Raw genomic sequence first — 23,101 nt, forward strand, 5'->3', positions numbered from 1 at the left:
GAAGCTGTCTCAGAAGTAATTCTGCGCTGTTTCCAATCCAAGTGCCCCAGATCTTTACACCATGACATTTATGCACTGCCCCGAGCATTTATTCAGCTGACTGTCTGAAAAACAGCCATCCCCAGCTCTAGCTGCTCTTGAGCCCTCAGCAGCAACAATTGTTCTGTGACAATAGCCAAAAATGGGGATTTTATTCTTCCAGCTATGCCAGTGCAAGTACTTTGGGCCACATGTGAATCCTGCTTAGCATCCATGGACAAGGGTGTGAGGAGAGAAGGGGAAGGCAGGGGAGCAAGGTGCAGGACAGAAAGTTGGATCAGGATCAGGATCACCACAAGCTGCCTGTTACACCAGGAAAACCAACTCTCCAGAGGCTCAGCAGAGCAGTCAGTTGAAAAATACCATGTTTTAAGGGAATTTATTGGACCCATTTTTCAGTATAGTTCTCCACACGCTCATGGGCACCCAGGCACACAGAGAAGAGCAGCTTGAACTGTCTGCAGACTCTGCCTGATCACCATCACACCAGAAATAAAGGCAGTTTCTTCATCCCTTGCAGCTAAATCCAGGACTGAGAAGGTGACACTACACAAAGTTTGCTCCAGCTGTGGTCAGTTCATTAGGAATTTTCCCCTTAAAGCTCTGGTTAAGATGCCATTCTCAACATTACAAACTATGAACCAAGAATGCCCACTTTTCCCTCAAAATGCCTAAAATACAATTGCTCAAGCTTACAACAAACATCCTCCAGGAGCATATCCTTCTTTTTGCTGAGTAAGGCCCTTTATCAATATTATAATTTTGCTTATAACAGCTTCCCAGTAGGTCTGGGTTGCACAGAAGAATCATTACCCTTCTTAGACCCAGATTTTTCACTAGGAGTTGAAATTCTTCCACAAGAAAGCACGAAGTGGCAGAAACACAAAGCCAGTGGAAATTGTGCTCTTCATTTTTTTCTCCCCTTCACATTAAAGGTGGGATCTCACCAAGAGATTTATAACTTTCTCCTGGGCCAGTGACTCCTGCTCACTTAGAGGCTACAGCAAGCGATGACAGAGGTTTGACAGCCTCGCTAACACATCATGAGCACAACCAGCAACAACCACAAGCCATTATCTTGAATATTGCACTTCCATCCTAAAGCTCTGCCTGCTGCCAAAGCAAAGCCCCAGCAGAGCAAAGCAGCCACTTCCCAGCTCCTGGTCTCCCTTCAGCACCATGAGATCACCTCACTTGGCAGCATGGGACGATGTGACTTTGTGGATTGCTGGAAAACAAGATTCCCTGAGAATAATGCCATTAAAACATCAAAGACGAGAAGGAAGGGGGTGTTCAGTGTTCTGAGCTCTTCAAACAAAACTCAGAGCACAACAGAGAGGAGACAATTACGGCACAGAGTAAACTGTTTGAGAAGTTATTACACTTGTTCCACAGCAAAGGCCTTTGTGTGCAGCAAATAGAGGAGTTTGGTGTCCAAGTGGGGGAGCGCTCGCTGCAGCCCATTAGTGCCACAGTCCCCGGGGACCAAGAATAGAGACTATGCAAATCAGGATCCATTGTTAAAAGGGAAAATTTATTTCACATTCCTGAGCAGCAGTGTTCCTGGAGCATAACAATTGGAGAGGCCCTTCTGCTGAGTACGGCACATTTTTATGCTCCACAGTAAATCAATATTCCATAATACAGGAACTACATGAAATTACAGCCAGGGTGAGGATGGCAGCCCCGAGCTTTGGTGAGCAGCACCAACACAACACCGTGTCAGAACAGGACTTATCTGGGACCTGTTTTCATTGTTCAGGAGAGTTACTGAAGGCACAATTTATGGAATGATTCTCCAGGATGTTAAAACCTTCCAGCTCACGCCATAAGGCCAACGGCACCAACAAAGGCATTTCCTGACTGTGCTGCTCTCAACTTGATCTACACCACACTAAGTGCCACTACACTTGTCTCAGTGTCCCAAAGCTTCCCCACTTGGGCAGCACCAGCAAAACAATCTCACAGTGAGATATCCAAGAAAAAAGCAGAGATAATCTCCAAAGCAAAGAACTCTTCCTTGCAAGAGGGGAATTAACTATTCCTTCAGTATTTACCAAACTTCCCAACAAGAGAGCTCACTACACACTGGCACAGGATGCAGAAACTTGTTTTCAACTCAGCCACTTCTGATCACTGTCACTCCAGGATGGAAATGAGCAGGGCAACAAATAAAACCTGAATTCATTCTGCTCTTGGTTTATCTGGCAGGAGATGGAGCCTTCCTCTCAGCCCCCACCCAGTAAACACTGACAGAGGAGTGAGCAGCACTGGATACTCCCATCTCTCCAGGCATGAAAAAGCTTCAGTCTCTTCACTTCTTATTATGCAGCCGTTAAGACCTGAGGTCAAAGGGTGTTTTGTCATGGCTCATGGGGACCAGGGGGGCTTTTGTTTAACTCCACAGGTTCTGCAGCCCAAGATCAAAATGAAGCTTCAGGATAAGTGATTACACTGAAACAGGCTCAGCTCGAGGCCTGGGAAATTTCTGCACTGCTGGGATGACCTCACCCTCCTTATCTGCTCTTTCATGTCCTGGGAGGAAGAGGAGAGAGCTCTGCAAACACGTCTCCAAATGCAGAATTCCGACAGAGAATTCCTGAACACAGCTCTGAGATCACAAAATTACACTCTGCTCTGTACCGGGAACACAAAAGCTCTAAACCCTCCTCACAGACATCTCTTAAAAAAGTTTTTTGGTTTTTTTTTTTTTTTTCAGTTTTCCTCACAGTACATCAGAGCAAGGAGGATTTTAAGCTCAGACAAAGGCATCACTCAAAAAGTGCAGAGAATTTTTGACTCCCTATCTGTGGAAATGTTCAAGGCCTGGGGCTCAGAACAACCTGGTCTAGTGGGAGGTGTCCCCGCCCATGGCAAGGGGGTAAGACTGGATAAGCTTTAAGGCTCCTTTCAACCCAAACCATTCTATGATTCTATAAAATCCATTTGTTTGAACCATGTAATCACATCAGGACAAACCAGGTAGAATCCAGGGAAGATTTCCAGCAGGAGCAGAAGTTCCCAGCAGGGCCAAACATGACTGAAATGGGCTGGGCTTGGAGTAAGGGAGAACACATAGTGGATTTTAGGGGACACTGAAGCAGCACAGAAGCATCAGAGGTATGAATTCACCCAACAGGTGCAGTCCCAAGGCTCCCTGCCTTCCAGGGGAGTAGCAACCTCCTTCCCAGCCTTTGGGGAGAGCACTGGGAGCAAGTTCCACGAGTGCAGCCCCAGCTCAGGCCCACTCACTCAGGGCTCGCCATGATTTCCAAGCCTTCAACCCCAGTAGCTTCAGAGTCATAGGGAAAAATAAAATTTCCTTTTCTTTTTTGGCTTGAAGCATGGGGAGGTCACCCCTGTTCAATGCAACAGGAACACCATGTCTTTCAGGCAAAGAGAACACCCACTGATGCAGATATTCTCTGTGGTCGGCTCCTCTGCAGCCCCTCTGAGCACAAGTCCCTACCCAGACCTCTCCCAACAAAGTTCCCAGCAAAGATCACCTCTTTAGTCTAAACCAGACTAAGAATAAAGCTACACATCAATATTAAATCTGAAGGTCATTTAGTCAAGGGAAGGGGCAGCCGTGCTATTTCTGGCACCAACCCAAGGAAAGTTTCCTCTCTCAACCCAAAGAGCCCTTCCAGTTAACACAGAAATAACACATTTCTGGCCTCCAAGCCCTTTATCTAAGAAATAGGATAATATAATCCTGGCTGAAGGACTGCTGTATAGTACAGGAGCATGGAAGAAGTCCAGGGATAAATGGAAAGGGAGAACAGGAGATAGATGTGAGTCACGCTATGCTGGGTTTTGCCTGGAGCCAGAGAAACACGGTGGAAAGGGGCCACGGAGCATGGGGATGGCACGGGCAGGGAGAAGGGCAGCAGCTTCCAGCCACTCAGCTGTGGACAGGCAGCACCAGAGGCAGCACATCAGAAGGTAAAAATGATGGGCTTAACAATTGTGTTCCACTGCAAAGATGCAGAAAGGTTTCATGGCACCGGATCAAATCTGAGAGCGACATCCCTGGGGATGCAGAGGGAGCTGCTGGTTTGGGGTAGGTAAACTGGGGGGAACAAGAGAAAGGAGCTCTGGGCAGAGCTGTCCTGGGGATGGCTGGAGATGGCCAACATAAGGCTGTGAAAATCCAGTTGTATTTCCATGAGAAGAAAGGAACAATCTGCATTGTTCGGCCACGTGAAACCCCTTTTATCAGCGACGCTCTGGCACACAAAGGACTGAAGAAACGCTGGATTCAAACATCAAATGGGAGACACAAAAGAGCATCTCTGCTTTCCAAGAAAGGGCTGAGCTCTGACCAGGTCGAAGAATCTTCCAGAAGAGCAACTCTGGCCACTAATGAAGGGCTTTCAGGGAGCTTCCCATCTCATCTGCATTCAACCACCAACACATCGTGTCACTTCCCTCCGCTCCTCATCACAGCCTTGGCACCAATGATGTCTGTCAGCACCCGTGAATTTCTCGGGCATTCCTGGCTCCTTTATCAAGTTTTCCATCATTTAATGAATCTCATTTAATGAATCTGCAAAGCCCTCTGCCTGGTCCCACAGAGCACAGTTTAAGAGCCACTATTTCAGCCCGTACTATCTTCTGTGTTTTCCAGACACAATTTTAAACCCCAGCAGTTTCTGGCCAGTAGAGAGGAGGAGTATTTCACCCAACACACAGCAGAGGTGGCACAACCTGGAGGCTGGAGCTGAAGAACAAATGCTGGGTGATCTACTAGGAAGTGATGGAGACAAAAAGGAGCCACTTTGCAGCTCCTCTGAGGGCTGCAGCTGAGTCCTGTGGGTCCCATGCTCCCCTTTGGGACAAGGACCAAACCCTCTCAGGTGGCTGGGGAAGGACAGGGGGAGCTCAGCTCCTGCCACAGCTCCACCTGTGCCCTGCTCTGCTGCCATGCTGCCAAACCATCCTTCAACACAACTCAGTGCCCTGTGAAACAAGGGCCTCCCCCAAACATAGCTGCAGCCACAGGAGGCCTCTGCTACTCGCTGTGGGCTGACAAAGGCCTTAATGTTTAAACTTACAGACACCCTATTTACTCTGCTGAAAAAGAGCAGGGAGTAATTCAAGCCCTGAGAGCACAGGAGCGTTGGAGGGGGAAGGAAGCGGGATGTGGATGAGCCTGCAGAGCTGAGGTGGCCAGTGCTCACAGACTGAATGCTGGGATTCAGATGGGACCCACCCAAATGGCAGGTCCTGTTTGCTGCACGACCCTGTGCGAGCCCCCAGGACGAGGACAGCCCCGCCAGTGCCACGTGCTCAAGGACTCCCTGCAGAAGAGTTCATACAATGACTTTGGATGATGAACTCTGGAGAGTCCAAATACATAAAATCACATTTCTCCTACAGAGCCAAAAGGCACTGGCCCACAAGAGAAAACACAGGAACTATCACTGAGAGCAGAGGTAAGGGTTAACTCCCGGTAGGCTCCAAGGAGGAAATCCACACCTAACCAGGGAGAAAAGCAAAGAACAAACAAAAAGGAAGAAAAGCAAGAAGCTGATAGCAGAGTCCATGTTTGTATATCCGTGGTGGGAATCTAATTCTTATTTACTACATCACAAAGGAAGACCTTCCCTCAGGGAACAGGACACTGCCGACTGAGGGCTCTCATCCATCTTCTGCAACGTGGCAGAGCAGGGGGGAAGAATAAAGTCTTACAGTTTAAAAGGCTCAGAGCTGGGCCCCCAGTCCCACTCTGCTAATTCCATGCTCCATCACAGATCTGCTGTTTGATCCTGGCCGTGGTACTTGACATCTTTTTCTCATCTATTAAATGGCCAGAGGAGTTCTGGCTCACGGTCAAGAGGCTCTGTTATCTGTGGGGTATTTATTGTCCCAGGCACAAGATCACTTTAGAGCGGAATGGTTTTAGCATCACAGAAGACATTCTGCTGTAACCATCAATTTACTACCTTCTCTCTTTTAATTAATCAAACACTTGCCAAAAAGGCTCCCTCTGATCAGGCCCACACTCCCTCCCAGGCACAGGGGAGGTGGGTGAAGAAAAGCAGAACAAAGGGAGGGTTTTTTCACCTTGTGGCATCTCTGACCATATAGCTGCACTTCCCCCTTTGCAGGCTCTTCTGGAGCAAAATATGTGTCACAGATACACACACAAATTTAGGAGTGATTATATGGGCTTCATTTCATTTAGTGAGATTAAAAGTGAGGGGTCAGCTGCAGGTTAACAATCCACTAGTGTAGTAACTGTTGTTTGGGCTTTTTATTAGTGCAGCTACATGAGGCATCTTCAGTGTGAATTTGGGGAGCAGGACTGAGCAGCTGTTCCCATGTTAAAACTGTGACACCCTCCTGAATGCTTCCTCCTTCTCTCCCTGCAGCTCAGGTTCTTCCCAGAGACTCTGGCTATTCCCTAAAGCTGGGGAAAGGACACGCTGTGTTCAGCAATTCTTTTTGTCCCCTTGTGCTCCATTTTCTTTCTTTAATGTCTCAAAAAAAAAAGAAGAAAAAACAAACCACAAACAAAACTCAAAAAGCTACAGCTATTTCTCCCCTTTAGTAATCCTGAATATATTTATTATCATGTCTGACCTACAAAAGAAAACATGACCTGATCTACAGAAGCCTGCATCAAGCGTTATTTTGCCTTTTTGTTGTTTTGTTTTTAAAATCCACCCTTCCCCCAAAGCTCTGATTTTGCAGCAGCAGAGACTGGACAAACACTTCCGAAGGAAGTGGCAGAATTTCCTAGATGTATTTGCTGAGAAAGCCTCTACCCAGAGGCACCAGGGAAACTGAGGAGGTTTTCAGAACCCTGCCATCCCTGCCTATGGAGCATCCAATTCTGGGCAAAATAACTGAGGCTGGACAAGAGCAACCTGGTCTAGTGGAGACGGTGTCCCTGCCATGGCAGAGGTGGAAGGGGTGATCTTTAAGGTCCTCCCAGCCCAAACCATTCCAGGATTCTCCAAAAGCAGGCCCACCCACGCTGTGTCTCATCCTGTGGGTGCCAACAGCCACCCCACTGCTCCCAGAGGCTGCTCTTGGGCTGGGTGTGAGAGCAGCTGCAGCAAATCCAAGCCTTAATCCTCGCACATGAGAAAGGAGAGAACCCCAGGGCAGGAGCCCAGGCTGCTGCTGGCCCTCGACAGGTGTGGGCCCAGAACCTGGACTGGTGACAGGGCCTCAATGTGCCCCTTCATGCCCAGCAGTGCTGGGACAATGGAATCTCTGTCCAAAGCCTCGGAAATAAAGTTCCTCTTTGTGAGAGTTGAACCCTGACAAGCAAGAGCTGCAACCCAAACCCGACTCCACCTCCTGCCAGGACTCAGACTCTGAGGTTTATGCTGTCCTGCCTTGCCATGAGCAGAAAATTCTCTGCACAGCCCTGGTTTGAAAGCACTGAGGTGTCACTTAGGAGAAGACCAGGGATACCCGCTGATCCCAATGGGCTGGAGCTGACAAACTGAACAAAGGGGAACAGGAAATAAGTCTGGTCATAATTCCAACACTCCTCTGCAGCCACTGCAGAAGGGGTTGTGCAAACATATTTCATAAATAGGTCAGAGAAATGAGAAAGCAGATGACAGACAGATGGCACAGAGAAAGGAGACAAGGAGGAAGAAGGGGGCAAGGCCATCGGAGCCAAGGAATTCTTCAATGAAATCCAGTTTGATTAAACAGCTCCATGCTCCAAACTCTACAAAAGGTGGAACACAAATAGAAAGTCCCCTTTATTTTGGACAAGGACCCCCATACATTGAAATCACATCTCCAAGCAGCAGATGCTGTTCACCTTCCAGCACCTCACATTCAGGTCATTCCTGGGAATGGAGCCAAAGTGCACTGGTGATTAGGGTCTAAAGGACAGCACGAATTTAGGGCACACCAGCTTCAATGCCAGCAAAGCTCCCACTGGCACCAACACAACCTTTGTACAAACTTTACAAGAAAACCATCACCTGGTGTGTGTGAAAGGAAATTATTGTACCAGATCATTTAGTGACCATCAGAAAAAGGGCGGCCTCAGACTTCATCTTGTCTGCAGACATATCCCCAGTTGAATCCCAGAATGGTTTGGGTTGGAAGGGACCTTAAAGCCCATCCAGTGCCACCCCTGCCACAGCAGGGACACCTCCCACTGTCCCAGGCTGCTCCAAGTCCTGTCCAACCTGGCCTGGGACTCTTCAGGGATGGGGCAGCCACAATAAACTCCTCTCATGGCAGAACCAGACATGTCAGAACTGCAACACGCTTCAGTATTTTCTGTACACATTAAGTTTCTCCAAGTCTAAAACTCCACATATGTAAAAAAAAAAAGTGTTTAAGTGCTTAAAGATAACTCTCTTTGAAAAAATCTTTGGTACTCGACAGGTTCTTGACCAAGCCATCAGCATGGTTCTCACCCACAGAGCACACAAACCACGTCCCAGATGATGAGCAACTGAAAGGACAGACCAGGAACAGGAGGCATTTTGAGTAGCTTCTGCAAAACAAAAATCTAAATAAACCTTGATTGAAGGAACAAAAAGTAGTGAGACACATCCCTGACAGCAAGATGGTTCACTGATACTGACAGCAAAAGAGAGCATGAAAACACACTTAACACTTCTGACTGGAGGCAACTGACACAAAAGAATATAGGGCAGAATTATAGTATTGGAATTTATGGGTTTTTTAAAAGACAGGGAGAAAAATGAGTTTGGAACAGTGAGGAAAAGCACTGGTGGATTACACCACTAAGAAGCCTTCTTTAAAAAAGAAGGGAGGGGTGGTAAATGATCCATCAACAAGCCAGAAAATTGTAAGTGAAGTTTTAAGTAAATGAGAACAGAATTTAAAAGCCATCACATCTCCTGTTCAAATTCAGGCTCTGTTCAGATGGCAAGAGGCTACAAGATCACACCCACAAGAATCTTTATTTGCTCCATGGCTTCCCACCCCAACAGGCAAGGGAGGAAACAAGAACTGATGCCTACAAGATCAACCTAAGCAGGAAAAGAGTGGTTTTGAAAATCCATTCCAGCTCAAGCGAGCAAGCCTTTACTCAGCTAAATCAGCCTCCACAGTGATGTCTTCTCACATAAATGATCTCATCTGGCCTTATGATCCAAGGCAAAAACAAGTATTCCTGACACCAGTTCTCTGAGCTTGCTTTCTTTCTTTTCCTGCCAGTTCTCTCAGGATCATTTTGTCTTCTCCCAGCAGTGTTTCTGTCCCATTGCCCAGGGCCCTGCAGCACCCCATCCATGTCAGCCTTGTCCTGCTCCTTCCAGGCCAGCAGCTGGAAGATCAAGACACACTGTCCACACACACCATGTGCTTGTTCGGGAGAACTTAAGCACAAAACATTTTCAGTCCCAACAAAGTGTCCCAACCTCCAGTACTTACAGCACTCACACACTCAGCCCTGCTCATTTTGATGTGGTTGAAAGCCAAGTGTGTGGATGGATCAGTTCATGGAATCAGCCCCATTGTGACACAACCAGTGCCTGAGCTCAGCTCTGCACCCAGGGCTGGCAGGAAGAGCCTTTGGACCTAAACTTTTTAAACAAGAGATGCTCAAGGTGCACCTGCCCCTCAAAACTGGAAATCCTGCTGGAAGGGGATGTAGAGCTCACACCTGCTTCACACTTTGTTCAGAGGACAATAAAGAAACTAATTATGTTTGGAAAGTCACTAGTTATTTATAGCACGGCATCAAATTTGTTGCCAGGAGAGCTTCAAGCAGGTCAGGGTTACAGTCCTACAGTCACCTGCATCCTAAAATACCTGGGCTGGCCTACACTTCAAATAAAACCGAGTTCAAACACAGCTAGGTCCTTAAAAGCAATCCTCCAGCTAAAAATCTTAATGGAAACATGATTTAAAGACCTTTATCAGAAGAGACAGAGATAAGGGTCATGTAACCTGTGGGTGTCTGATTTATTACAGGTGAGGTAGGCAGGAAGAAATTCAAACACATAATTAGAAAACAGGAGGTGGAACAGACTCAGAACAAGCACCTCTTCCTGCAGCTCCTCCTCATAAGCAATCCCAGCTCTTCACCACAGCTCCAGGCGAGTCACCCTCCCAACATCCCAGTCAAAACTCTGAATCACACACTGAGACAAGAGCAAACAACGAAAGTGTCCAGCCCCCATTCACTAGGGAATCTGATTACTCAGACTGTCCTGCAGCTAATGGAAAAAGAGACACAGTGTGACAGAGGTGACACAGCCAGACCTGCAAAATCAGTGCTCACTTCTCCCTCAAGCACCCGCAGAGCAACCCATCACCAGCATCTGCCTGCCTCCCTTTCTGCTGCTCACACTGTTGACAAAACCCAAAGATGTATTTAGTAATAACTGAACTTTTTTGGGGGGTTTGGTTTTTGTTTTGTTTTGTTTTTTTTAAAAGAAAAATTAGGCCTCTGCTGATTTCACAGGGCAGGACAGGCTGCGCCCATCTTCAGCTGTTCTTAGAGCAAATGTGTGCAGAAAAATTATTTAATTGCAGCAGTGGAGCATCTCTGCATCTGCTCTCCATGCACTTCAGGTCAGACTTCACAAAGCTACAGAAAGAGGGACAACAGTGAGGGAATGAGGGGAATTTAATAAATGTCAAAATTCATCATGCAGAAATTCTGTTCAATCACCTACTACTCCATGTTTGCTTCATCTTTCCATGCCCTCACAAGTTCCTGTAAAACCTGTCTCAAGATAAAGTAGATAAATCTTGGGGCAGTGAATAAAACCCGTGACCCTTCTTTCTGTGTTTCAATGCTTCTCCTGGATATATTCTTCTTTTATAGGACAACATCTTCTACTTCACACCTGAGAAACCAAGGAACTAATTGCTTCAAGACAGCAAAGAATTCCAGAGTAACTATTCCAGACTTGACAACGCTGGTGGGAATAAATCCTCAGTGAATGTGGCTTCAAAAAGCACCCTGTGCCCTCTCTTCCTCTGTCAGCTCGCTAAAATAAGACTTAAGAGGAAATCTGCCAAGACACCAAAGAAAAAGGCCACCTCTTCTGCTAAGGGAACTAAGGCAAGCAACAATAACCCTCAGCAAAAGCACAAAGATAAAGGTTTGTAAAGCTGCACCACGATCTGAGGGAGCCAGGAATGGTTCTCAAGGACTTTACACCCCGTGATGTGTCCTCCTGCCCCAGGAATGACAGCAGCTCCAAGCTGCCAATCCCCCCACACAGAACAGCAGAGGGCCTCTGCAGGTCCTGACAGAAGTGTCTGCAGAGTAATCTTAATTTAAAGTATTTTAATTGAAAATAAAATTAAAGATGTTATTATTTAAAAATAATAATTAAAAAAAAACACAAAAAACCCAAAAAACCCCCCAAAATTAAGAAAAGGAAAAGGAAAAAGCTGTGGCTGCCCCATCTCTGGACATGTCCAAGGCCAGGCTGGACAGTCTGGGATAATGGAAGGTGTCCCTGCCCATGGCAGGGGGTGGAATGGGATGAGCTTTAAGGTCCCTGCCTGCCCAAACCAGTCTGGGATTTTTTTTTTTCTATAACTGTGTTTCCTTCAACTATTGAGCTCACCTAATTGTGCCCTTTGCCTGACTAGATTAAGTAATTACCAGCGGTATGGCAGCAATGGGAGGACAGTGGTTTCTGGAATATGGAATTATGCCAGAAAAGCTCTGGGATCCAGTTCCCAAGCAGAGGGAGTGGAAGCTCACTGCTGCCTCATTTCACAGCAATGACATCAGCCCTGAGCTCCCTGGAAATCTGAAGCCTCTCTCCAGGAGGATGGATTGGTGCTGAGCTCGGAGTGGTCACGGGGCTCTGAGCACATCAGGTGATTCACACACAAAAGGGATTTCAGTCTGCCTCCAGCACCCAGAGGAAGCACCAGCAGCTCTTTATTTCTACATCAGACAAGAGGGATTTATATCATATATGTTAGTGTGTGTGTGTGTATATATATATATAAATAAAAAAATATATATAAAATAAAAATTATTTTCTACATGTATAATTATACATATATAAATAAAATTATATATATAATAAAATTATATATATATAATTATTATATATATAATATATAGCGTTTCTCATGCCTGAGTAAATGTCACCTAGAAGAAAGTTTAAGGCTTAACTGCTGGGTTAGTTCATGTTTGTGCAGTGCTTTCAAGATTAAAACACTCTGTGTGCTAAGCATTATCATCAAGTCTAAGAAGGGCAGACTTGGCTCTAGGAGAGATACTGGAATTACATACACACAAATTAAAACACTTGGATTCTTTCCAGAGCAGATCACTCCGATTTTGTCTTTCTGCTTGTCAGTGCACAGCTCTACAAATGTCTGCTTTTTGGAGGCATGGGACAGAAATCCACACAGTCAAGTTCCTAAAGGCAAATAATAGCAAAAACCATTTCTAATTGGCAGAAGATTATCGTCAAAACAAGGAAAAAAAGCAGCCTCACTTTTGTCATGGGATACCCACAGAGCTTAAAAAGCCTCAACTTTAAGGCCCATAAATTTTTTCTGACCTTCACAGTGTGACACCAAAGCCCTTCAATGAGAAACTTCAGCGAAAGAAAAGATCTAAAAGGTTCAACCCAAGTATTATATACAAACACTGAATATTTATATAAATATTTACACATAGGAAGTTCCAAAACGAGATTCAGGCAAGAAGCAATCACATCAGCTTCCAAGTTTCCACAAAAAGCATGGCAGTCTCATGGAAAGCCACAGCAAGTGGCTTCAACCAAACACCCAGCTCAGGTCTCACTCCTCCTATCTGAACCAGCCTCTCTGTATTGTGCTGGCAGTTTCTGGAACAGAGTTTAGTCTTTAATCAAAGTTTATTTTCCTCTCGCAGAACACTGAGTACTCACATATCAAAAGCCTTGACAAAATTCCTAGGGCTTCACATTTTTCTTACTCCTAGTGAAAACCAGCCTGGCTGGAGCTGTGAATCTTGTCCTTGTTTCTGTGATTCCCAAATCCTGGGATAAGGGGCTGCTGCTCTGGAGGCCCTGGGGAGCATCTGGGCACCACTGGGGCTGCTCAGGCAGTGGGGAACAGGAACATTTTCAGGATGGAAAAATGACACCAACAACCAGAATATGCCTTAACTTCATTCCTGTTCCAACAGGGAGCAGTGTTAATAAATTACCTCCCCCATGCTTTGCTTTTCCTCTATTCTTCTCAGGTATTTTCAGTAAGTATAGAATATTATATAAAGAGACAGCAGCTCTGCTGAAGTTTATAATTATATCTAAAAGAACAATACTGCCTTAAATTTCAAGTTAAAACATCGTAACACAGAAAATACAAGTCCAATTTTTAAGTGACAAGTACTCTGCATTATAGAACCTTTTAAACACACTCCCAGCTCTCAAATAAACTAATCACCACACAGAGCCAAGCGAGGCAGCTGGGAGCAGTTTCAGCCCTTTCCAGGACCATGAGAGGACTGCAGGCACCCACACAGCAGGAACTGAGCAGTTTTCTGGGAATAAGAGATCAAAATCCATCACTAGGATTTATTTGTCTGTGCCAGGGGCACATGAGACTGCTGTGTGCAACTGCCCAGTGGTTTTATTCATTAATCTGTTCATGAGAAAGATTATATTTAACAGTAGAGAACAGCAATATCTGCACATCCCTCTGCCAACTTTCAGTCTTGAAACTGAACTGCTCAGAGGAATAGAGGAGCTCATGCTGGAGCAGCTCAACATAAATCATAATTTGTGTGGCAATCACAGAATCATTTGGGCTGGAGAAGATCTTGCAGACCATGGAGTTAACCTGTGCCTGATCCCCACTGTGTCATCCCCAGCCCAGAGCTCTGAGTGCCACATCCAGGACACCTCCAGGGATGGGCACCCAAAACCTGGAAAGGGTGCTCAGTTCCAATTCCTGAGCACCCTTTCCATGGAGAAATTCCTCCTGATGTCCATCCTGAGCTCCCCTGGCCCAGCTGAGGCCGTTCCCTCTGCTCCTGTCCCTGTCCTCCCGGCTGTCCCCTCCTGTCAGGAGCTGTGCAGAGCCACAAGGGCCCCCTGAGCCTCCTTTTCTCCAGGCTGAGCTCCCCCAGCTGCTCCCCACTGGACTCTCCAGACCCCAAAGCAGCAGCAAGGGGACAAGGGAGTTATCCCTCCATGCAAAATATAGCAGGGTAGCTGGCAGGCTGCTCAAATTTATCTCAGCACAAGTATTTTGCATATTTGAACCCCAAGTTTGTGACTCAAGCCCTTACTATGGACAAACAGGAGCCATCCTCGGCCTAGTGAGAACAAAAAGATGCTCAAGTATTTGCAATCACAGCAAAAAGAAATAGTTGCTGAGGCCACAAACCCCAGCTGCAAGAGATGTATTAACACTGATTTTCCCAGAAAGGTGTGCACTAGCAAAGAATGTAACAGCTTTTATACATTCTCACATGCAAGAGAAACATCCAAGTGCTCATGGTACCATTTAAGCATGGTTCTCTATAAAACAGCTTCATTACAGATTCTTTGGTGTTTAAGAGGGAAAGAGCTGTGAAGTAAAATCCTCCCCACGCAGTAAGAATGCAGATATCACAGAGTCTCTCTCCCATATGGATTCTGAACTGTCTAGTAAGGAAATTAAAAACTACCCATTAAGCTTTCTTTCTCTGCTTTCAGAGAAACTGGAACAGCAGCAGGGGACTGGCTCTACCCAACAGCTCCAGTACTGCTGGGTAAAGGTGAACATACAGCTTTAGGGTATTTGGCAAGGCAAGAGCAGAAATAAAAGCAATTTATTTCAGGAATGATCACAAGCACTTTCAGCCATAAGAAATCATCCTCCCAGTGGCAGCATCCCCATCACGTGCTCAGTGCTTCCTGCAGGAGACAAATTCCTGCTGCATGGAAGAGAGGAGAATTGTAACCTCGAGTGAACGGACTTTAATCTGTGCTGGCAATTCTCAGGAGTTTTAGCTCTCGGGGAGGAGGTTGTTAATTCAGTTCACTGCCAACTCCAGCACACCATGTACCCCTCTCCCAGCTCCACAGTAAAGCTCCCTGTGAAAATGGGAGATTTAACAGGACACACATGTACAAATCTTCCACCTGTGGAAACTCAACTGCTATAGAGGGAGACCATGTTTTGTTACATCTCCCGAGAATTCTGTCTCCCAGGATCTGTAACTAAAAACTTCACAAAACCACTCAACTCCACTGCCACCCTCCTCCCAAATTCCCCCACACAGGACACCCTCATCTTTTTCAATTTCCAACTGCACCCAGATCCAGAGATTGCCACAAAAGTAATGGGGGAACCATCTAGTTCAGCTGAACACTCTTCAGGAAATAAAACCTTTGCCAGGGTCTTATTAACTTATTTTGACAGGCAACATTTCTTGCATCAAGACCTTTGCTTATATCTCCTAGGAACTGAAGGGATGTCCAGTCTTTATGCCCAAAGTTAGAGCCCAGGAATTTGAAGAGATGGCATTTGAGACCAAGAAGATGACTGACTAGCAGAATTTTTGGGTTTGTTGTGTGTCCCCCAAAAGGATAGAGAACTAATAGCTCTCTTCCAAACATCAGAGCAGTAACAGAAAGAGGATTAAAAATGGACAGAATTTTAATAGAAGAAATCTTAGTAGAAGAACACATCTCTAACCAGAGCACATTTCAGCAAATGCAAGAAAGATCTGCAGAGCTGCAGTCTAGATGGTCTTATTTTAAAAAGCACACAAACTTCAAAGCACTGAGATATGTTCTGCCATGAAGCAGCACTGAACTTGGCTGCCTTCCCTCCTCTCTCCAAACAGCAACAAAGGGACACTGTTCTTCCCCAGCAGACAGCAAACACTGGCACATATTTTCAGGGAGACACCTGTTAGGGCTGGAAGAGCTCAGGGAGGACAGCAGAGGTGGCCACAGTGACCCAGTGAACCTCCGAGAGCCACCATGGCTCTTTTTGATCCCAGCTCTTCCTCAGCTCAATGCAAACAGTTTTACAGACAGCACGGATGCTTCGTGTTCACCAGGGAAGAGTTACAAGAGGACGTTTAGGCACATTCCACAGATAAAGTCTTACCTCCCAGAGCAGCACTTTCCCCTTATTTCCCTAAGGAAAAAAAACAAAATGCTGCAAAACCCACTTGGGCTTCGGTCAAGGATTATTTATACTTATTTTACTTTAAAGAATCATCTTTGCATGCAAACTATGCCAGTTATTCCTGCTAAGAGCCTGTGAAAGCCTCATCCTTGAGGATCTGGGGCAATAGGCAATGCTGTTACAACTGCAGCTTGAGACACAAAACATGCACAGGCAATAATTCCTCTTCAGTATATCCTCTTCCATTTAGAAATGTAGCAGCAGATACCTTCACAGTCCCCAATTTGGAAGAAAAAAGAGGAGAGTAAGGCTGATGTGAGCTAAAAAGCAGCAGCTACTGGTTTTGGGCAAAACTTTCCTCCCCAGAGACACCAGGCCAAACTGATACAGGAGGATCCTGATGTTGACCTTCATAAGGAACAAAGAACTCATTATTTATTCCTTTGACATAAACACAGAACTTACAACAAAAATAAAAGCTACAAGAAATCTACTGGACCTTATAAACAAAGTCCTGGACAAACTGGTAACTGTATTCAGTTTAGTTTATTAAGAATAAATTAATTTGCAACCACTTAATTTCATCTCAAGGCTGACTAAGCAAGGCTTACAGGCTGTTTTCTTACTGACAAGTCACATCTTTAAAAGCTCCTTATCTAACAGCTCTCTGCTTTTGCCACAGCAAGTCAGAAAAATAAGATAAAACACCGGTGGTGCAAAAGCCAGAAACAAGCACCAAGCTATAGGAATTGAACCATGTTTAAGTATTTTGCCTCCTGCTATCCACATAAAGACACAGGTGGTATTTTTGGTGGTGTGCTGGTACTTGTCACACACATTAAGATTTCATATTCAAGCTCTCAAAACACACTCGCTTTTTACCTAGTGACCTACACCTCACCTCCTGCTTGTCCTAAAACCTGCTTTAATAAAATTATATTGAGATTGCATTGAAAAAGAGACTGCAGATTTCCTCCTTGCAGCCAACAAACTTAACCATACCTGCAACTACAGAGAGGAGAGCAAGGGCCTCAAACTGCTGGGATCTAAATCAACACAGAGGCTTCTTTAAAATTTGGTTGTATACCACGCACAGAGTGTGTGTACATACACACACACACACTCCAAACTGCTTTCAAGCCTTTCAAAACTCACTATAAATTCACACAAGTCATTCATAATTCCCTATAGCTTAAAAAACACAAGCAGCTATAAAAAGGACTGTACGTCACATGTGAAAGAGAAAACAAAACCATTTTTATTTCAGAACAGTCAGATTCAGCTGCTGTTTGGGAAGCATACAGTCAATTACATTTATTTCTGTGACTCAGGATTCCTGCAGCCTGCTTCTCTTCCCAGAGATACCTGAGTTATCCCTTCAGCATTTTGCAGCTTTTTGCTGGGCTGTTACACAGCTTTATGTGGCCACAGTCCCTCAGCTCATGTCTGATGATTAACACAATCCTGCAGAAGAGCAGAATGCTGCTGATTCTTTGTAAAAGAGCTCCCCAGAACGCAGTATTAATTTAATCTCATTTAGAACAGAAAGATTCAGCATTTCATTCTGCAAGGGAGAGATGCTTTCTACTATGTCAAGGCAGCGAGCAAGAAATCAAAATAATGAGTTCAGAGCCACATTGCTGGGTTCACACAGACTGGAATTCCATAAAGTGAAAGAATAAACTGCTGTCTTGAGCAATTAAGCAGCATTTTCTATTCACAAAAGCACATCCTCCTTGGGTGTCACTAAACACCACGCCGATTCCAAGCAACTCAGCTGCTCTTAATAAAAAAAAAATAATTAATAAATCCTATTTCTTGCTGGCAAGGTGAGTTACTGGAAGGCTCTTTCCTTGTCAAGGACAATGCGGGGCTGTATCGAGCAGACGTGGCAGGTTTGCCACTGCTCTGAGTGCAAACAGGGCAGCTCCTGGCTCACCTGCAGCAGCAAGGGGCTGCACAGGGACAGGAGGCAGCCACACACAGGCTGGGAAAGCCAACCCCAACCCCCAGGGGCTGCGGAGAGGACAGACAGCAGCTGGGAACCGTGCCCTTGACACCCAGGGGTGGCTTTTGTGCTCTTCTCCCTGGCTAAATAAACAGCCCTGAGAGGCAGCTCTGCAAAAAAACAGCCCCAGAGCTGGGGCAGCCCCAGGAACCCCACAGCAGCTCTGTGGGGCTCGTGTCACTGCTGGCACTTTGGGGCTGAGGCCGTCTTCTCTGCCCCAAAACAGCTGTGAAATTTAAACCAAAGCATCCAACTCCCTCTGGGATGAAAGCCAATAGTGCCCTGTCTGAGACACCCAACTCCATGGTCCACAGAACAGGAGGAGCTCTTCTGCAAGATCTAGAGAAGATCAGAAAGTTCAGGGTACAAGGTGGAAAGAGAAGCCATGTTAACAAGAAGTTGTGAGAAAACACCAAGAACTGAATTATTTTAAGCTATAAAGAGATGGTTGTATCTTAATTATGTCTGAAAGGACACATAAAAATGGTCTTTATCCCCCCATTTCATCCATATTTCCCAGAGCCAAACCAAAACCACCTCTGTGTACCACCCCCATCCCTCCAGAAGTGATTCATGTCACACACTCTGCTGGCTGCTCCACCAGAAATTTATTTTTCTTGGATAGATTTTCCTCAGCCCTTTCAATCAGGTTCAGCCAAGACACACTCTCTACTCCAGGACTTTTCACAAGGACTAGATAATGTTTGTTTCGTGCCAAGACACAAGGCAGGAGACAGAATAAAAGTATCTGTAGAGCTATCAGGCCCCTTCCTACCTTCTGAGCAAACCCCACTGCAGTTCAAGTGCCACAGTTTGGAGCATCTCATACTCTAATTTTATTTTCATGCTGTGTGAAGTCTACAATAGATATCCAGCAATTCTAAAAGGAGTTGGAAAGGGAAAAAAGAGAGAGGAATATTGGTCTGTTTCTTTAATTTGGACCCTTTGCAACCAACAGTATGTTAATACTGGGCTCAAATTTGCAAGAATGGATTCTTCTTGAAGATAGGACATTTTTAGAAGATGTTTTGATTGGTGACATTAAAACATCTCATCCAAGAAGCAGAGCTCCATCGTTATCCCAAATCTCCTCAGTTACTCAAAAATCAAGACATCAATCTTATCAGGAGGATTTTTTATCAAAGATGTGTTCAGGAGGGTTTTCCTGTTCTTTTGGGGGAAGAGGGAGTGGGAGTGAATGGAGCATTACTCACCCTGCAGTCACCACTCTCTAGGAGCTGGGCTTTTCCAGAGATGTGAATACTAGACTTTTTTTTTAATTTAGTTTTTTTTATTTACAAGCAGAAGCAAAGCATGTCACATTCAAATATCTAAAAACCAGCACAAGAGCCAAAAAAAAACTGAACTGGGGCAACTTTGTCAAGTAATCCATGAGGAAAGGCAGCAAATGAGAATAGTTGGAGTATTACAACATCCTCCAGACCTTAATGCTTGGTAAAACTATAGAAGGTTCACACAAGGAACAGAACAGAGGTTTTCAACCCACTGGGGCTTCTGAAGGGTGCTGTGAAGAGGCTGAGGCCTCATTTTCAATAATCCATGGGGGTTTCAGAAGGGTGCTGTAAAGAGGTTGAGAGCCCCTCTTCTCAATAATCCATGGGGGCTTCTGAAGGGTGCTGTAAAGAGGCTGAGAGCCCCTCTTCTCAATAATCCATGGGGGCTTCTGAAGGGTGCTGCAAAGGCTGAGAGCCCCCCTTCTCAATAATCCATGGGGGCTTCTGAAGGGTGCTGTAAAGAGGCTGAGAGCCCCTCTTCTCAATAATCCATGGGGGTTTCTGAAGGGTGCTGTAAAGAGGCTGAGGCCTCATTTTCAATAATCCATGGGGGTTTCTGAAGGGTGCTGTAAAGAGGCTGAGGCCTCATTTTCAATAATCCATGGGGCTTTTGAAGGGTGCTGCAAAGGTTGAGAGCCCCCCTTCTCAATAATCCATGGGGTTTCTGAAGGGTGCTGCCAAGGCTGAGAGCCCTCCCCAGCCCCAGGGACCCCAGCCTGAGCTGGGGGTTCCCTGCTTTGGGACAGAATCCTTCTCCCAGCCCATCCAACTCACTGCAGTGTCAGAGAGAGCCTACAACACACGGGAGGTTTTCAAACACATTCACAAACTCTGAAGCCAAGAGTTTCACAACAAAAGCCAACACAAAAGTCATTGTACCACGAACAAAGAGCCGTGGCTGCGAGTCCATTTGCAAGGGTCCAGAGGGCCAAGCAGGACCTGCAGCCAAATCATTACACACTTGCACCTCCCCAGATCTAGAGGATTCCCAGCTCTGGAAGAGACAGGACAATTTTTTTTTTTCATTAGAGGAGCTGGAATGAGCTGTGGTAAGAGCTAGAACTGTGATCAGCCAGGGTAGCTCTGCACTGTCAGCTCCCTCAAAGGGCCAGGGAGTTCATGGCTACTAGAGAGGGTGGGATGTTTCCATCTAAATAAAAAAGAAAAGAACCTTGGAAAAAGGGAAAATGTCCCTCTGAAATTATCATACAATCTTGTGCAATAAATGCAGCTTTAGAAGTGACATCAGCCAGCTCTGAGCTAACAGGCAATTACACTGACTGGAAAAGAGGGATTTTTGCATGGATTTCTACATTCTCCAAGACCTCTCTGTGAAGGAAGACAACACTTTTCCATCAGCTCTCTGCCCTCGTGTGTGTCAAAAAATGATCAGAGGTTTGATGGAGATGATTAATCCTGGAGGGAGCTGGGCAGCTGCTGCTCTCTCTGTGGCAGAGAGGAGGAGGAGGAGGAGGAGGAAGGGAAATACCTGTCCCCTTTCTGAGACAGCAGCATGAGCCACAGCTAAGGAGATAAGTCACAAATTCTCAGAACCCCCTTTATCCCACCAAGCATCAGCTAAATAAATAAACCAAGATGCTTCTGGACAAGCTACTCTCAGAAATGAAGTGAAACACAGGAGAGCTCCATTACTTCAATTAATACTCCCATTTGTACCAGGTCAGCAGCTCCCAAGGGCAGTGAGGACAGGCACATCCCACTACTCCTCATCCAACAAAATCCCCAATCACTGGGCAATGAGCAGCCAACTCACTTTAAAAATCCAGCAGAGCTCTGTAGGACCCAACAGTAGAAATAAAAAAAGAAGGAAAAAAATAAAAAGGCTTCCCTGGATATGCTTTCTTGAAAATTTTGGTTGCAGTCTCACAAACTGGAAGGAAAATTACAGAGTTTTACAGAATCGCAGAATAGTTTGGGTTGGGATGGACCTTAAAGCTCATCCAGTGCCACTCCCTGCCCTGGGCAGGGACACCTTCCCCTGTCCCAGGCTGCTCCAGGTCCCATCCAGCCTGGCCTGGGGCACTGCCAGGGATGAGGAAGCCACATGGGCAGCAAAGTTTTCTCCCAGGCCTAATAAATTTAAGTAAACCAATTTTTTTCCCCCCAGTATGACAACTGCAGCAATCCCAGAACAGGAAGATCACTTTATGTACTAGTTTGACTAGTTGAAAAATTCAAACACCTACATTAGAGAGGAAAAAAAATCCTACCAAAAGGAGGAGTGGGGGAAACTTCAATTATGTAAGGCAGAGATTGAGAGTAGCCAAGTGCTCTGCATGCAGATGGTTGTTAACAAGCAGACAAGAAGTAGATGAAAGGGATTTTGAGGAATGCCACGACATCAGAGGAAAACAATAAAGAAGTTTTCACAGAGCATCTTTTTATTGTGGGAGCAAAGCAGGCACAGGGTGGGATTATTGGGGTGTCTGTGCAGAGCCAGGAGCTGGGCTGGGTGATCCTCTTCCAACTCCAGATATTCTGTGATCATTTTCACACTGAAATGCTCAATCAAGTAATTTTTCCTTTAATTTTTCAGAGAGGAGCACCTTGTCCTGGCACACAAATTCACTGCTCAAGCACAAGACAACATTGGCACAATAACCAACTCAATTTGCAGAGCAGCTAATCTGATCAGGGCTTACCTGTACCCAGCCTGGAGGGCTTTGGTTTCAGGAGTTTAACATAATCAAACCACGCTGGTACAGAGAAAAAAAGGGGGAAAAACAAAGGCAGAGTTGTGCCACTGACAACTAGGATGGGTCATGAAAATTTTCTCTCCTCAGAGGATAGTATTTATTTCAAAATTGTATCTCAAGAGGCAGCATGCAGGAGAATTAGCTGCAAAAAAAAAAAAAAAATAGAACTCTTTCCATTCAAAAAAAGAACTCTTTCCATTCTGGCCATGAATGCTCGAGGAGGGGCACTGGGGCAGGTCTGACAAGTGAAAGATTCACACAAAAGAGTGAACCAGCACAGAACCTCTGTAACTGGAGACAGATGTAATTCCAGCTTGTTAGGAGGAATTTAAAATGCAGGAAAAAGGCAGCCAAAAAAGAAAAACCAGCAGTTACACACTTCATAAACCAGGTTAACATCTAATACACAACACAATGTCAATCAGAGCCTTCAGGTAAGATTTTTTACAAGTATATACTTATTAAAAGTAGGCTTAAATAAGTCAGAGTTAAGCTCGTTTGGGCTTCCTGCCCATTTCCAGAGGCAGGGAGAGGGGGATGGTAGGGGGGAGAGAGAGGGCTGAGTATGGAAAGCTGTCTTTAGGCACAATATGAATCACCACACTGAGGAATCTCCTTTAAGTGGCTGGCTACTACTCAGATTTATTTTCTTTAAAATGGGATGATTTTGACCAATATACGCACAACAAAACTCGGAGAAGTCACTACAGGACACTCAGCTGTGTCTATCACAATGAAAAATACTTGAAAATTAATTAGTATCAATTTAATCCACCCTGACGTAGGAAAAGTGGTTAATGCCTTGGGAGATTTCCTAATGTACTTAGTTTCTTAACATTATTTTCTGCTGTCTCAGTATAAACAGCACCTTGCCTTTGACTCTCAGAAATCTCTGCTAATGGCAGGAGAGCTACCTACAACATGAAAGGAGCAGAGAGAGAATAATTTTCTTGTTTTAGCCTGAGACAGTAAAAGCCAACACCACAAAA

The 23,101-nt window shown here is 45.3% G+C and overlaps 1 protein-coding gene and 1 long non-coding RNA gene across 9 annotated transcripts in view; one reads left to right on the forward strand and one right to left on the reverse strand.

The window, feature by feature from the left end:
• The window catches only part of KANSL1 (KAT8 regulatory NSL complex subunit 1), a 79,969-nt gene that overhangs the window by 27,691 nt on the left and 29,177 nt on the right, over nt 1–23,101 (reverse strand). The window lies entirely within an intron of this gene.
• Nucleotides 9,545–11,921, forward strand: LOC135286706 (uncharacterized). Of its 3 annotated transcripts, none has more exons than XR_010350804.1 (3): nt 9,545–9,766; nt 10,829–11,108; nt 11,741–11,921. It is a non-coding gene; the product is annotated as an uncharacterized LOC135286706 (long non-coding RNA). The 3 variants fall into 3 exon arrangements; XR_010350802.1 differs by having other exon boundaries at nt 9,546–9,766; nt 11,608–11,921; XR_010350803.1 differs by lacking the exon at nt 9,545–9,766 and adding an exon at nt 10,429–10,572 and having other exon boundaries at nt 11,608–11,921.

Source organism: Passer domesticus, chromosome 27 (assembly GCF_036417665.1).
Source record: "Passer domesticus isolate bPasDom1 chromosome 27, bPasDom1.hap1, whole genome shotgun sequence".
Classification (NCBI taxonomy): Eukaryota; Metazoa; Chordata; class Aves; order Passeriformes; family Passeridae; genus Passer; species Passer domesticus.